This window comes from Rattus norvegicus, chromosome 13, assembly GCF_021556685.1.
Source record: "Rattus norvegicus strain SHRSP/BbbUtx chromosome 13, alternate assembly SHRSP_T2T, whole genome shotgun sequence".
In the NCBI taxonomy this organism is placed as follows: domain Eukaryota; kingdom Metazoa; phylum Chordata; class Mammalia; order Rodentia; family Muridae; genus Rattus; species Rattus norvegicus.
In genome coordinates, this window is record NC_141546.1 from 55,678,109 (window position 1) to 55,687,032 (window position 8,924).

The window sequence follows — 8,924 nt, forward strand, 5'->3', positions numbered from 1 at the left end:
ACAGAAAGCCCACATACACATGGAAGTTGAACAACACTGTAAAAAATGAAAAAAATGGTCAAAGAGGAAAGAAAGAAAGAAATTAAAGATTTTTTTAGAGTTTAATGAATATTAAGACACAATATACCAAAACTTTTGGTACACAATGAAAACAGTGCTCAGAGGAAACCCCATTGCTCAGAGTGCCTCCTAAAAGAAACTGGAGAGAGCAAACTCTAGAATCTTGACATCACACCTGAAATCTCTAGAACAAAAAGAAGCAAATTCACCCAACAGAAATAGACCACAGGAAATAATCAAACTCAAAGCTGAAATCAAACAAGTAGAAACAAATAAAAGTATACAAAGATTTAACAAACCAGGAGCTGGTTCTTTGAAAAAAATCAATAAGATAGATGAACTCTTAGCCAGATTAACCAGAGGTCACAGAGTATACAAATTAACAAAATTATAAATGAAAAGAAAGACATAACAAAAGAAAGAGAGTAATTTCAAAAAAAATTATCAGATCCTACTACAAAAAAACCTATGCTCAGTGAAACAGGAATATCTTTTCTCCATCCCTTCATCCCTTTCCCCCCCAACCTTTCTGTTTCTCAAAGAATGCAGCAAATCCAGAGGAAAGCAAGAAAATATCTTCTATTTGTTTGAGTGTGTCTGGTTTTATGTGGAAGTCCTTGACATACTTGTACTTGAGATTTGTACAGGGCAATAAGAATGGATAAATTTGCATTCTTCTGCATGATCTCCAGTTGAACCAGTAACATTTGTTGAAAATGCTATCTTTTTCTCCATTGATGGTTTTAGCAACTTTGTTAAAGATCATGTGACCATAGATGTGTGGGTTCATTTCTGGGTATTCAATTCTATTCCACTGATCTACCTGCCTGTCTCTGTACCAATACCATACTTTTTTTTTATCACTAATGATCTGTAATACTGTTTGAGGTCAGAGATGGTGATTCCCCAGAAGTTTTATTATTGTTTAGGATATCTGTCCTTGGTATTTTTTTATTGCAAATTAATTTGCAAATGGCTTTGTCTAACTCTATGAAGAACTGAGTTGGAATTTTGAGAGGGATTTCATTGAGTCTGTAGATTGCTTTTGGAAAAATTGCCAGTTTTACTATGTTAATCCTGCCACACCATGAGCATGGAATATCTTTCTGTCTTCTGAGTTCTTCTTCATTTTCTTTTTTTCTAAAACTTGAAGTTATTGTCATACATATCTTTCATTTGCTTGGAAAGAATGACACCAATGTATTTTATGCTATTTGTGACTATTGTGAAGGGTGTCATTTCCCTAATTACTTTCTTACCCTGTTTATCTTTTGAGTAGAGTAATTTGATTTGTTTGAATTAATTTTACATCTAACCACTTTGCTGAAATTGTTTATCAGGCTCAGTATTTCTCTGATAGAAATTTGGGCTCATTTATGTATACTATCATGTCATCAGCAAATAGTGATATTTTGACTTCTTCCTTTGAAAATTTTTATCCCTTTGACCTCCTATTATTGTCTGATTTCTCTGGCTAAGACATCAAGTACTATATTGAATAAGTAGGGAGAGGGTGGGCAGCCTTGTCTTGTCCCTGATGTTAGTGGGATTCCTTCAAGTTTCTCTCCATTTATTTTGATATTGGCTACAGATTTGCTGTATATTACTTTTACTATATTTAGGTATGGGCCCTGAGTTCCTCATCTTTCCAAGACTTTTAACATGAAGTGGTGTTCAATTTTGTCAAATGCTTTCTCAGCATCTAATGAGATGATCTAATTTTTTTCCTTTGAGTTTATTTGCATAGTGGATTACCCTGTTGAATTTCCATATATTGAATCATCCATGCATTCCTGGGATGAAGCCTACTAGATCATAAAGGATGATTGTTTTCATGTGTTGGATAAGATTTGCTATAATTTTATTGAGTATTTTTGCATCAATATTCATTAGGGAAATTGGTCTGAATTCTCTTTCCTTGTTTGGTTTTTGTGTGGTTTAGGTTTAAGAGTAATTGTGGCTTCACAGAGGGAATTGGGTAGTACTCCTTTTGTTTCTGTTTTGTTGAGTACTTTGGACAGTATTGCTATTAGTTCTTCTATGAAGGTCTGATAGAATTGTCCACTAAACCCATCTAGACATGGGCCTGTTTTTGTTGGGATAATTTAATAAGGACTTGTATTTTTTTAGAAGTCATGAGTTTGTTAGATGTTTTAGCGATCCTGATTTAACTTTGGTACCTGGTATCTGTCTAGAAGATTGCACATATTATACACATATTCTAGTTTTATTGAGAGTAGACTTTTATAGCAGGATCTGATGATTTCTTGAAGTTCCTCAGATTATCTTGTTATGTCCCCCCTTTCATTTTTAGATTTTGTTATTTTGGATACTCTCTCTGTGTCAGACTCTGCTTAGTCTGGCAAAGAGTTTATCTATCCTTTTTATTTTCTCAAAGAACTAGCTCCTGGTTCTGTTGATTCTTTGTATACTCTGTTTTGTTTCTACTTGGTTGATTTCAGCTCTGAGTTTGATTATTTCCTGGCTTCTACTCTTCTTGTGTGTATTGGCTTCTCTTTGTTCTGGAGCTTTTAGGTGTTCTGTCAAGCCGGTGATTTATGCTCTCTCCTGTTTCTTTTTGCAGGCACTTTGAGCTATGTGTTTTCCTCTTTGCACTGCTTTCATTGTGCCCAGTTTGGTATGTTGTGCCCTCATTTTCTTTAAATTCTAAAATGTCTTTAATTTCTTTATTATTTCCTCCTTGACCAAGTTATCATTGAGTAAGGCATTGTTCAACTTCCATGTGTATGGGGGATTTCTGTATTTTTTGTTGATATTTCAGACAATCCTTATTCGGTGGTGATATGACAGGATGCATGGGATTATTGGAATAATTGTATGTGTTGAGGCCTGTTCTGTGACTAATTATATGGTCAATTTGGAGAAGGTAACTTGAGGTGCTAAGAACTTAACCTTCTTTTGAATTAGGATAATATGTTCTGTAAATATCTGTAAAATCCATGCAGTTCATAATCTGTTTTAGTTTCTCTATGTCTCTGTTTAGATTCTATATACATGATCTGTCCTTTGCTAAGAATGGGGTGTTAAAGTCTCCTATTATTATTGTGTGAAGCATAGTGTGTGCTTTGAGCTTTATTAAGGTTTCTTTATGAATGTAGGCTCCCTTGCACTTTGAGCATAGATATTAAGGATTTCGAGTTCATCTTTGTGGATTTTTCCTTTGTTGAATATGAAGTGTCATTCCTTATCATTTTTTAAAATAACTTTTGGTTGAATGTTGATTTTATTCTATATTAGAACCTCTACTCCAGCTCTTTTGTGTGACCATTTGCTTAGAATTTTTTCCAGCCTTTTACTCTGAGACAGTGTCTGTCTTTGTCACTTAGGTGTGTTTCTTGTGTAACTCAAAATGCTGAGTCCTCTTAAAGTCATATCCAGTCTGTTAGTCTATGTATTTTTATTGGAGAATTGAGTCCAGTGATTTTAAGACATGTTAGGGAATAGTTATTGTTGTGTCCTGTTTTGCTGCTGCTGCTGCTGCTGCTGTTGTTGTTGTTGTTGTTGTTAGAGGTGGAATTATATTTGTGTGGCTATCTTATTTGTGGTTTGTTCCAAGATTACTTTCTTGTTTTTCCTAGGGTGTAGTTTCCCTTCTTTTGTTTGTGTTTTCCTTCTATTATCCTTCGATGGTCTGGATTTGTGGAAAGATACTGTGTAAATTTGATTTTGTTATGGAATATCTTGTTTCTCCATCTATGTTAATTGAGAGTTTTGCTAGATATAGTAGCCTAGGCTGGTATTTGTGTTTTCTTGGCATTTCTGTTTGACATCTGCCCAGGATCTTCTGGCTTTCATAATCCCTGGTATAAAGTCTGTTATAATTCTGAAAGGTCTGCCTTTTATGTTACTTGAACTTTTTCCCTTGCTGCTTTTAATATTCTTTCTTTGTTTTTTACATGTGGTACTTTGACTATTATGTGACAGGAGGAATTTCTTTTCTGGCCCAATGTATTTGGAGCTCTGTAGGCTTCTTGTATGCTTATAGGCATCTCTTTCTTTAGATTAGGGAAGATTTCTTCTATAATTTTGTTGAAGCTATTTACTGACCCTTTAATTTGGGAGTCCTCACTCTCTTTTATGCTTATTATCCTTATGTTTGATCTTCTCATTGTGTCCTCGATTTCCTGAATGTTTTGGGTTAGGAGCTTTTTGCATTTTACATTTTTTTGACATTTCTGTCAATGTTTTCTATGGAATCTTCTGACCCTGAGATTCTCTCTTCTATCTCTTGTATTCTGTTGGTGATGCTTGAGTCTATGACTCCTGATGCCTTTACTAGGATTTTTATCTCCAGATTTGTCGCTCTTTGTGATTTCTCTATTGTTTCTATTTCTATTTTTAGATCCTTGGTGGTTTCATTCAATTTTTTCAACTCTTTGGTTGTGTTTTCTTATAATACCTTAAAGGATTTTTGTGTTTTTTTTTCTTTAAGGGCTTCTACTTGTTTACCTGTGTTGTCCTCTGTTTCTTTAAGAGACTTATTTATGTCATTCTTAAAGTTCTTTGCAATCATCATGAGATGTGATTTTAAATTCAAATCTTGCTTTCTCAGTGTGTTGGTATATCCAATATTTGCTCTGGTGGGAGAACTGGGCTCTGATGTTGCCAAGAAGTCTTGGTTTCTGTTGCTTAGGTTTCTGTGTTTGCCTCTTGGCATCAAGTTGTCTCTGGTGTTAGCTGGTCTCGCTGTCTGTAACAGAGGCTAGACCCTCTTCTAAACCTGTGTGTCAGCATTCCTGAAGACAGGTTTTCTTCCAGTGGAAGTATCCTCTCCCTGACTGTTTCTAGGTTCCTGTGTCCAGAGGGCTCTAGGCAGATTCCTCTTGGGCAAGAAATATGAGCACATGTAAAAGTTTCTCCTGAGCTCTCAGGATTTTCTGTACTTCTGAGAGTCCATCTCTCCATCATGGGATTTGGGTACAGAGAGTTGTGGTACAGGGTCAGCTCAGGTCTCAGGCAGACACCTCTAGGCTAATTCTCTTTATGGTATACATTCAGTATATTTTGACTCCTGCCTGTACTGAGGTTTGAAGACTAATTAGTAGAAGACACTGTATAATTTTAAACTTGGTAAAGATGTCATTTTTTTCTGTTTTCCTATTTGTATGTTTCTTTCAATATTATTTAACGCTGCTGTTCTTTTTTGTCTTAGACAAACACACTTAACACTCTGACCCTGTATTTGGCTCACATAATTACTTTTTTTTTTAATTAATCTGTTGTATGACAGTAAACCAAGCAACTAAACAGCACAAATACATAAAGTAATACTTTTATTTTCTATCATTTATGAAAGAAATAACAATTTATGGCTTTTCTTTAAATCATAATTATATATATTTACTTGCCTCATTTAAGTTTTATTTTGATTCTGAGTAAGTAAAAGAAAAGGTTTGATAGTAATTACAAATATTATAAAATATTTTTATAGATGGAGTTAGTATATGTCTTACTTAGGGTCTTATTGCTGTGAACAGACATCATGGCCAAAGTAAGTTTTATAAGGACAACATTTAATTGTGACTGGCTTACAAGTTCAGAGGTTCAGTCCATTATCATCAAGAGGATGGCAGCATCACAGCTTCCAGGCAGGCATGATGCAGGACGAGCTGAGCTCTATATCTTCACCCGAAGAAAGCCAGGAACAGTCTGAGCATCCTCAGGCAGCTAGGAGGAAGATCTCCAAGCCCACCCGCAAAATGACACACTTCTTCTAGCAAGGCCACACCTTCTAATAGTTTCACTCCCTAGGCCAAGCCTATGCAAACCATCACAGTATATTAAATAATTTTCTGTTCTTTTAAATTCTACTTAATGGATACTGCTGACAAGTTTCTTAGTCTTTCTGTTCTGTAATTAATTACATATATTTCATAAGTATTATTTATAAGCAAACAGCAAATCATGACAATATTATAGAATTGAGTACATACTAATTATTTTTTGATAATTGACCATGATTTAACAATTCTTTCTGGTAATTTTAGAATATAGTGATTTTCAATGGAAATATGAATTACTTTCACTTTTGCAACTTGATATAGTGTTTATTACCAAAAAATAAGTTAACTGACTACAGGTGGAAATTTTGAATATAAGAAATAAAATTTACAATTTCTACCTTTGCATGGGTTGAGAAAAACATATATATCTGAAATTATTTTATAGTATACCACTTGAAATAAAAGAACAAAATTGATATTTATACATGAGTACATTTATTTTAATATATAAATTAAGTTATATTAAAATATCATTCATTTTTTAATAATTTTTATTGGTAAAATTACATCGGTTCCTAAAAATAACAAAGTCAGTAACAATATCAATAAAATAAGCAGGTACACTTCTAGGATTTTGTCTTCTTTTAAAGAAGAGAATAGACTTTTTATTGTACATTTTATTTATTGATATTCCAAATCTTATCTCCTTTCCCGATTTGCACTCTGCAACCCCCTATTCCCTCTCCCTGCTCCTATGAGGGTGCTCTCCCTCCCACTGACTCACCCACTCACACTTTACTGTTTTGGCATTCTCCTACACTGGGAAATCAATTCTCCACAGGATTAAGGACTTCCCTCCCATTGATGTCAGATAAGGCCATTCTCTCGGCTACATAGCAGCTAGAGCCTTGGGTCCCTCCATATGTCCTCTTTGGTTGGTGGTTTGTTCCCTGGGATCTCTGAAAGAAACTAATCTAGTCAAGTAATAGTTTCAAACAGTTCAACCTCCATACAGATACCTATTCTTTCCTTTAAAATTCTGTCTTGAATACAGAAAATAATCTGTGAAAGGCCAAGAATGAGAAAAGAGGCAAGGTGTAAAATTCTCACTCAAACAAGGTGTCTATAGTAAGTAGATATATCCATGAGAGAGTAGTAAGTGTGCACATGGTGAAAGCAATGTAACCCCAGATATGTTAAAATTCATCACACTTTTAGCAGCAAATAAGACTACTTGCCACAAAACAGGATCTTGTGGGGTTATGTTGAACTTGGCTTTGTTTTGGGTAAGGAGTAGATAAAGATTATACTGTAGAACCCAAGAATATGAATTCCTATATTAGTAAATCTGTTTATTTTGGAAATTGTTAATAGTAACACAGTTTTCTGTCTCATATTTATAATACTTTAAAGTATATGAATATTCTAGTGAATAGATAACTTCATATTACTATTGTTGAATAAACACATATGTCTAAACAGGATGAGTATCCTGTAAAATAAATTAGGACAGTGAGTAAGTTCAGTTGATTTTGAGCAAAAATTACCATTATATGGTAATCCAGATCAGTCCTATGGAGATCTGTGTTCATCAGTTTTATCTTTCTTTCTTGAAACCAGGAAAACATTGATTGATCTACATTGTTGGAGATGCAAGTTAATCTTCAGCTTATGAAATGGTCAGCCTGTAAGAGAGACTATAGCAAAATCTCAAATGTATACAGTTACCAATTTTATCCTGGGTATTCTGCGCATTTTATCCTGGGTATTCTGTACTGTATAGTATTGTACAGTTGAAATTGTTTTTGAATAAAGATAAAGATAGGCTAGGAGGAAGAACAGTTTGTAGGGTGTTTGTGTAAAATATACAAAGCCATGTGTTTGAGCCGCAGTGATGTATGAACCAGAAATGTTAGGACACAACAATAAGCCTAATACTCAGTAAGTATATAAAGAAGGATCTGTGGTTTATGACCACATTCAGTTACATAGGAAGACAGTGACTTTGCAGCCAGCCATGGTTACATAATATCCTGTCTCAAGCAAAACAAAACAATTAAAATGTGTTGGGAAATATTATATGTTCATTTCTTTTTTCCATGATTATTTTTTGAAATATATTTTTCTCATATGATATATCCCATTACAGTCCTCTCTATCTCTCTGTCTCTCTGTCTCGCTGTCTCTCTCACTCTGTCTGTCTGTCTCTGTCTCTGTCTCTGTCTGTCTCATCTTGCCCTTTACTTGACACATTGTATCCTATCTGGTCCAATCCAGTTCTGTCTCTCATTAGCAAACAACAGTTGTCTGTAAGATAGGAAAACATGACAAAATAAAATACACTAAGATAAAACAAAACCTATCACACAGAAGTTAGACAAGGCACACAACAGAAGGAAAATAGCCCTGTAAAAACTCACAAGAGGGGGTTGGGGATTTAGCACAGTGGTAGAGCGCTTGCCTAGCAAACGCAAGGCCCTGGGTTCGGTCCCCAGCTCCGAAAAATAGAAAAAAGAAAAAAAAACTCACAAGAATTAGAGATCCCCTGTTCACATACTCAGGAGCTTCACAAAAACTCTAAACTGAAAACTAACATGTACACACACACACACACACTCACACACACACACACACACACACACACACACACACACATGCATATATATGTGCAAGGGTTTGTTGCAAAACCTTTCAGTGTTCCGTGCTTGTTGCTTCAGATCTATGAGTTCATATGAGATTTGTTTGCTTCATTGATTTAGAAAGCCCTATGCTTGTGATGTTCTTTACTCTTTCTGGCTCTTTCACTCCTTCTGCCTCTTCTTCAGGATTGTTGAATTCTGAAGGAAGGAATTTGTTAGAGATATTCCATTTAGGACTGTTTATTTTAGGCCTCTCCCTATCTACATAAAGTCTGACTCTGTGTCTGTGCTTTCATTCTCTCTGCTGCATATGGAAGCTTCTGTGATGATGGTTAATCAGCACCGATCAATGTATAAACCAATATCATTAAGAGATATCACACTTAAAAAAATACTAGTTATATTTAGTTTTGTCTTTGTTATTTTAGCTATTTAGTCTCTTATTCTTTGCCACCCAGGATGTATGAGGTATAGAATTCAT